Here is a 6,417-nt window from a genome sequence, read left to right as displayed (position 1 = left end):
TGCCTGCCCATGGGAAGGAGCGAATGAATTCCTTGTTTTGCTTTGCTTATGCCTGCAGCTTTTACTTTACTTATTAAACTGTCTTTATCTCAACCCACGAGTTTTCTCACTTTTACTCTTCTGATTCTCTCTCCCATCCCACCCAGGGGGCATGAGCGAGCGCCTGTGTGGGGCTTAGTTGCCAGCTGGGGTTAAACTACGACACTTTCTTAAGTGTAAGATTAAGTTGTTTGAAATTTCCTCCCCCAAGTGTCATCGTTTCCCTTTTGAAAGGGAACAGAAATTGCATCTGTGGGATATCCACCTTCCAAGTTGTCTTGAAGTTGTAACACCTAAAAGCTTGGACTGATGCAGTTCTGGATAGGCAAACACAATGGAAAACTAGATTTCATTAAAACACCATCAGATCAAATTGCCTCCAATGAATATTTTAAGTCTACAATCTGGAAATTCCTTCCTTAAAAAAAATAAAATCCCTCCCTCTTCCCCACCCCTAGCAGGTCTAGTAATTATGTTTGGGCTTTAGATATCAGCTACAGAGCTTCAGTCATGTTGAAAACTAGCCATTTATTCAAACAGTTTTGCATGTCAGAATTTTTCTAGTGCCTCATACAAATTTAGTTCTCACTCTATCACTGCTTAATTTCCTTAATAGCCTCTTATGATGGATATGCCAATGAAATTAAAGTCAAGAACTTCAGAGCTGCTTTAGTTGCTATTTTTCTAGAAGACTCAAGAACATTTGGAGATCCTGTGATGTAGTAAAGGGTATAGCTGGTTCATGATTGATAACAATAAAAGAAATACAAACACATTTGATTTTCTGATAGCCTGATTTTTATTAAAATTTTCTAATCTAGATATCTGACTTAAATCCTAGTCCTTGAATATTCTCCATGCTGACAAGGCAGTAGGTGTTACAGTGTGTTAAGCTCTCGGGTATACCAAGCACAGGACCCAAAAAGGCACTACCTAAACACAGAAAGATGAGTATATGAAGAGGATAATATGCAGCTGATACCTTCTTTCCCAGTTTTGGGACTCCAAGGACATGAGAGGAGGACATGAGCCCCAATTTGTCAAATTAAGAGGATCTACTTATCTTCTGTCTATCCTCTTATGCCATCCCTTTAATAAACTTAAACTTCAACCATTTTGAAGCCTGCTAGTGGTTGATTTGGCTTCCACTGAAGCCAAGACAGACTCTGTCAGCACATTTGCTGTAGCCATACCCTTTTGGCTGTAGGAACAGCCTGGGAGGAATTTGCTGTACAGACTGACTGCGATTCTCTAACATGCAGCAGCTCTTTTGCTCCAACAAGCAAAAGAAAGGGATAATAGAGGGGCTGAAGCTCCTCAGGCTTCAGAGAAAGAAATCTCCTTTGTACAGAAAATACCTTCTCCAGTCATCTACGATCTGGAAGGAAAACCTCCTGCTTGTGTCAGAAGCGCTCAAATATATTCGTGAATTGTTTTATCAAAGATGTATCTCTCGACCTTTGAAATTACAAATAACTGAATCTTGCAATTAATGAAGACAGTACCACCTCACCTTACAACTGAGTGTTTTATAGCACACATCAGCTAAAAGTATTTTTAGATCAAATTGGAAGTGCAGTGAAAGCCTGAAGCTGACCAGAATCATAATGCAATGGAAAACCTTACACAGACACCTGTTTCAAAGCGATTCCTGGCTCAAATGGCAGATCAGAGAGTGTCAGCTACCGCTGATAAGCTCAGATAAGCCCTTGGAATTCTGGATGCTTTGCAGATCCCAAACCTCTTAACACGAGAGGCTCACTTATCACAGTTTCTTTTGGGTCTCCTGAAATTAACTGATGAAATTTCACAGTGTGTAAAAGAGGATAGCTTGGGAATGAGTGCTGCGTTCCTTTTCCCCAGGCTAGCATGCTCCCTCTCACAGGCTTGTCTCCCAAGTGCTCAGTAAAGTAAATTAAAGAGTAAATTGAATGGTTGTTCTTATTTTTATTTCCCCAAGAATTAGTGAAACAACAGCTAGAATACGTACAGACACAGATAGCTAGAATGAGCATAATTTATCTGTGAAGTAATTTCTGTGTCTCTCTCTTTCTGTCACATACACGTACACTATTTCCTTCCTGATGACAAGACTGACCAGGGTGCTGATCAGCCATGTCGCTGATATTGACAATGACAAATCCCTTTAACAGCTCAGAACCTTAAATAGATTCTCCCAAGACACTGGCAGACACTCTCCTCCTTGCCCTGTCACTCATGGCAAAGGCTGAAAGGATTATTAGAAATTAAGCAGGGGTGTTGGGAATGGAAAAAATCTCGCTTGAGGGAATAAGTTTATCTGTGAAGTAATTTCTGTGTCTCTCTCTTTCTGTCACATACACGTACACTATTTCCTTCCTGATGACAAGACTGACCAGGGTGCTGATCAGCCATGTCGCTGATATTGACAATGACAAATCCCTTTAACAGCTCAGAACCTTAAATAGATTCTCCCAAGACACTGGCAGACACTCTCCTCCTTGCCCTGTCACTCATGGCAAAGGCTGAAAGGATTATTAGAAATTAAGCAGGGGTGTTGGGAATGGAAAAAATCTCGCTTGATGGGGAATAAGTCAAGACTATAAAGCGTATTTAATTCCTTCTCTTTCCTCCTTCAGTTTTAGTTAGGATTAAAATGTCTCTAGCTGATATTTTGGGATTACTTTCATTTTCTTACACTATGTATGAGCTTATCTGCTTCACATTATCCTAAACAATACTGGAGAATTAACTACTGGAAATAAAACTGTTGGAAGGCAAATACATCCCAACAAAAAAAATCCATGGCTCCCTTCATTTCCCCACCCCCTCCAGAACATATGCATATCAAAAGTTTGTGCCAAAAAAACAACCCTAACATCCTCTCCCACAAACATGTTTTCATTTTATTGTAATGAGCCCTGTTTCTGATGCAAATGGCAAGGAAAACTTATTGTAAGAAGCAGAAGCTCTCTTCTTCTCAGGTGAAATCTTAGCTGGTCAGAGCCTGTCAGGGGTTTATGGATTGTATTCAGCACTTCTCAGAACTCAGTGCATTGCCTCTCAATAACATCTAATGCTTTATAAATACTACAGAACAAAGAAAAAAAAAATCAGGTCGCCATGAAGAAGAACCAAGTCCAACCTCAACCCAAAGCTCAGTGTTTTTACTTGTACAGCCCTTCAGATAACTCCTTTCTCCCTGCCACCCTTATGTTTTCTGTTCCTCTCCTAACAGATTCTGCTTGGCCATTGGTGCTCTTCACAGTATGTGGGTCCAGGGCACCATTTAAGACCCAAAACTTTGGGCCACAACCTTGGAGTAGCAAGCAGCAGTATTCTAGCAACAAACAGAACTAAGCCTAGAGGGGCTGTAGCATGAACCAGCAGCAGCCACAAGCACATCTCCACACAGCGAAGCACTCGGGCTATGATGAAACAGAAATGCTGAGCAGCAGAAAGGGAAAGGAAAAATGGAAACCTTGGAAGTAACAGTCTATGGTTGCATAAAGGAAGAAAGGAGAATTTTATTATAAACCTGTGGGAGTGACACTTCATTTTAGATAGTCTTCACAGCTAGGTGTAACTGTCACGTGCTCAGAACTAATTAACTCTAGGAGAGTACAAGGCTCTAAGTGACATTAATATTTACCTTCAGGAGCTCTTAATCTGCCACAATTATACAAAAGGTCCACAATAGGAATTGGTCTTGCACTGGACCCTGTAAGGAAGGTTGGGTCTGTGCCCCAGACTAGCCTTGTATGCTGCACGGATTGCATGCCTGACAGGGACAGTCACAGTGTCCCTTCCAAAGCACGGGTGACTCCATATACCCCAGTCAGCTAAGACATGTACATCCTGTGCTGTCTGACAGAGACATATGTTTAGTGGGCAGGACTCAATCAAGGGGTGGAAGTTACACTGAGGCAAGTAGGTCCCTTTCACAGGAATATCGCTGGTGGATTTCAGCAGGATCAATGTCTAGAGACAGTCAGTATAGTGATCGTTTTAAAGCAGCGTAGGCAGAGACAACTCTTTGGTCCTCTCAAAGACAGAGAGGGCTCTAAAGATGTTAGAGACACCTTCACACTTGAGAGTACTCAATAAACTTGTTTGGCAAGGTGAAGCCAGACACAACAGGTTTATAGCATCTGATGATGTGCTTTGATGCAAGATACTAAACCAAATGGAAAAATGAGTCTACTCCAATGTGACAAGTTCCATGTTTCTCTAGATTTATCATTTTAATAAGCAAGATTAACTTTTCAAAGCACGTTGTCTAGAATTTGTCATGATGACCGATGATGCTTCTGTTGATTTCATAACAAATTTTGCATTGAAAAAGCATTTTATAATCTCTTGTGCCAACTCTGGAGCTATATATTTACCTACCCAGCTACAGCTGATCTTTGGGCAGCTGCAGCCCCAAGAACTGAGGCTAGTTCCCCCAGAAGAACTCATCTGATTGAGTTATTTTGAAAATATTTCCCCACATTTGTGGGCAAACCAGGTCTGCTGGTTGGATTGTCTCCATGCAGCAAGTCATTCTTGTGAAGCTCAAGTTCATCCAAGCCTTTCTGTGAGGAACATCTTAGAACAAACAGAAGGAAAGAGGGAGGGAAGATTCAGTGTTTATCTTTCCAGGTAAAGAGTAGAAAGCTTTTTAATTGATAAAACTTCCATTACAAGAACACACAATATATCCTAGTACTGCTGGATATAAAAATCCAGGGTTTTTATGCAGTAAGAGTTTGCTCCTTGACAAACAATCGCACTGTCTACTTTTTTTTTTCTTCTTCTTTCGGTATGGTAACATTAAAACAGTTTGCAACTGCAGAAATCCATTTTAAGAATATTGCACAAAACTCAAAGGTGGAGACTGAAGAGGGAAGAGGAGATTGTGAGACAGTGGAAGAAGGTGTCTGAATTGGGAGAGTGTAGAATCTAGCCACTGCAAAAACATTAGTAATAATTAGTATTTATACAGCAGAGGTGAATTCCCTTGGACATTCTCTTAATTGTAAATTAACCTGTTAAGCAGGAATTTAGATGATGAACTGCTGATCTCATTTGGCCTGAAAAATCCCAATACAACCACATAACAACTCTTTGGTTGCTCACTGTAGCTGATGCTGGTGAAAGCTCAAGCACTGAAAAACCCAAACAAGACTCTTTTTTATCTCTCAACACGTGTTTGCCACAGGTGTTTATCTGTGATATGTTCCCAGTAAAAATCTCATTAACCTAAATGCTAGCAGGAGAGGTCTGCCTGGAAGCTTCCGGCATGTTGGCTGTTTTCCTCAGGATGGAAAGTTTCCAGTTGTGAATGTGCAGCCAGTACTACTTAAAAATATCAAAGTGATTATATCATCAGCATGAGATGTCTGTTTCCCATGTTGAGGTCTGTTGTCCCTAGGTCCTCCTCCAAACCAATGAGGGCATCATGAACAAGACATTTGCTGCGGAAATCAAACAGAGACCTGGAGGAAAGCAACTTGCCAACAGGCTGCTGAATAGAGGAGCTGTTGAACTAACAAAGACTCTCAAGAAATATCTGCCATCAAGCCATGGCTCCCAAGTGGCACATCTCTGCTACAGCTATTTATATCCTGTGTTTCTGCAAGGCCAGATGCAGGAAAGTTAAATCAATTTGACTTGAAGCTCTTCTTTAGTCTAGGATCACACTTTACTTACCTTAAAATGAAAGAAGCTAGTAATCATATGTTAGGATGTTTTTAATCCATTGTTCTTAATATATTTTAACAGAAGTGTGAAACTAATTCTCTTGTTGAAGGCCAGATGCAGGAAAGTTAAATCAATTTGACTTGAAGCTCTTCTTTAGTCTAGGATCACACTTTACTTACCTTAAAATGAAAGAAGCTAGTAATCATATGTTAGGATGTTTTTAATCCATTGTTCTTAATATATTTTAACAGAAGTGTGAAACTAATTCTCTTGTTGGGGTTTAACCCCAGCTGGCAACTAAGCACCACACAGCTGCTCACTCACTCCCCCCGGGTGGGATGGGGGAGAGAATCAGAAAAGTGAGAAGAAACTCATGGATTGAGATAAAGACAGTTTAATAAGTAAAGCAAAAGCTGCACATGCAAGCAAAGCAAAACAAGGAATTCATTCACTCCTTCCCATCGGGAGGCAGGTGTACAGCCATCTCCAGGAAAGCAGGCCTCCATCACGCATAATGATTACTTGGGAAGACAAACGCCATCACTCCGAACGTACCCCCCTTCCTCCTTCTTCCCCCAGCTTTATATGCTGAGCATGACATCATATGGTATGGAATATCCCTGTGGTCAGTTGGGGTCAGCTGTCCCAGCTGTGTCCCCTCCCAGCTTCTTGTGCACCCCCAGCCTACTCGCTGGTGGGGTGGTGTGAGAAGTA

This window comes from Aptenodytes forsteri, unplaced genomic scaffold (genome assembly GCF_000699145.1).
Source record: "Aptenodytes forsteri isolate BGI_AS27 unplaced genomic scaffold, ASM69914v1 Scaffold9, whole genome shotgun sequence".
In the NCBI taxonomy this organism is placed as follows: domain Eukaryota; kingdom Metazoa; phylum Chordata; class Aves; order Sphenisciformes; family Spheniscidae; genus Aptenodytes; species Aptenodytes forsteri.
The sequence above is the reverse complement of the archived record's forward strand: the minus strand, read 5'-3'. Positions refer to the sequence as shown.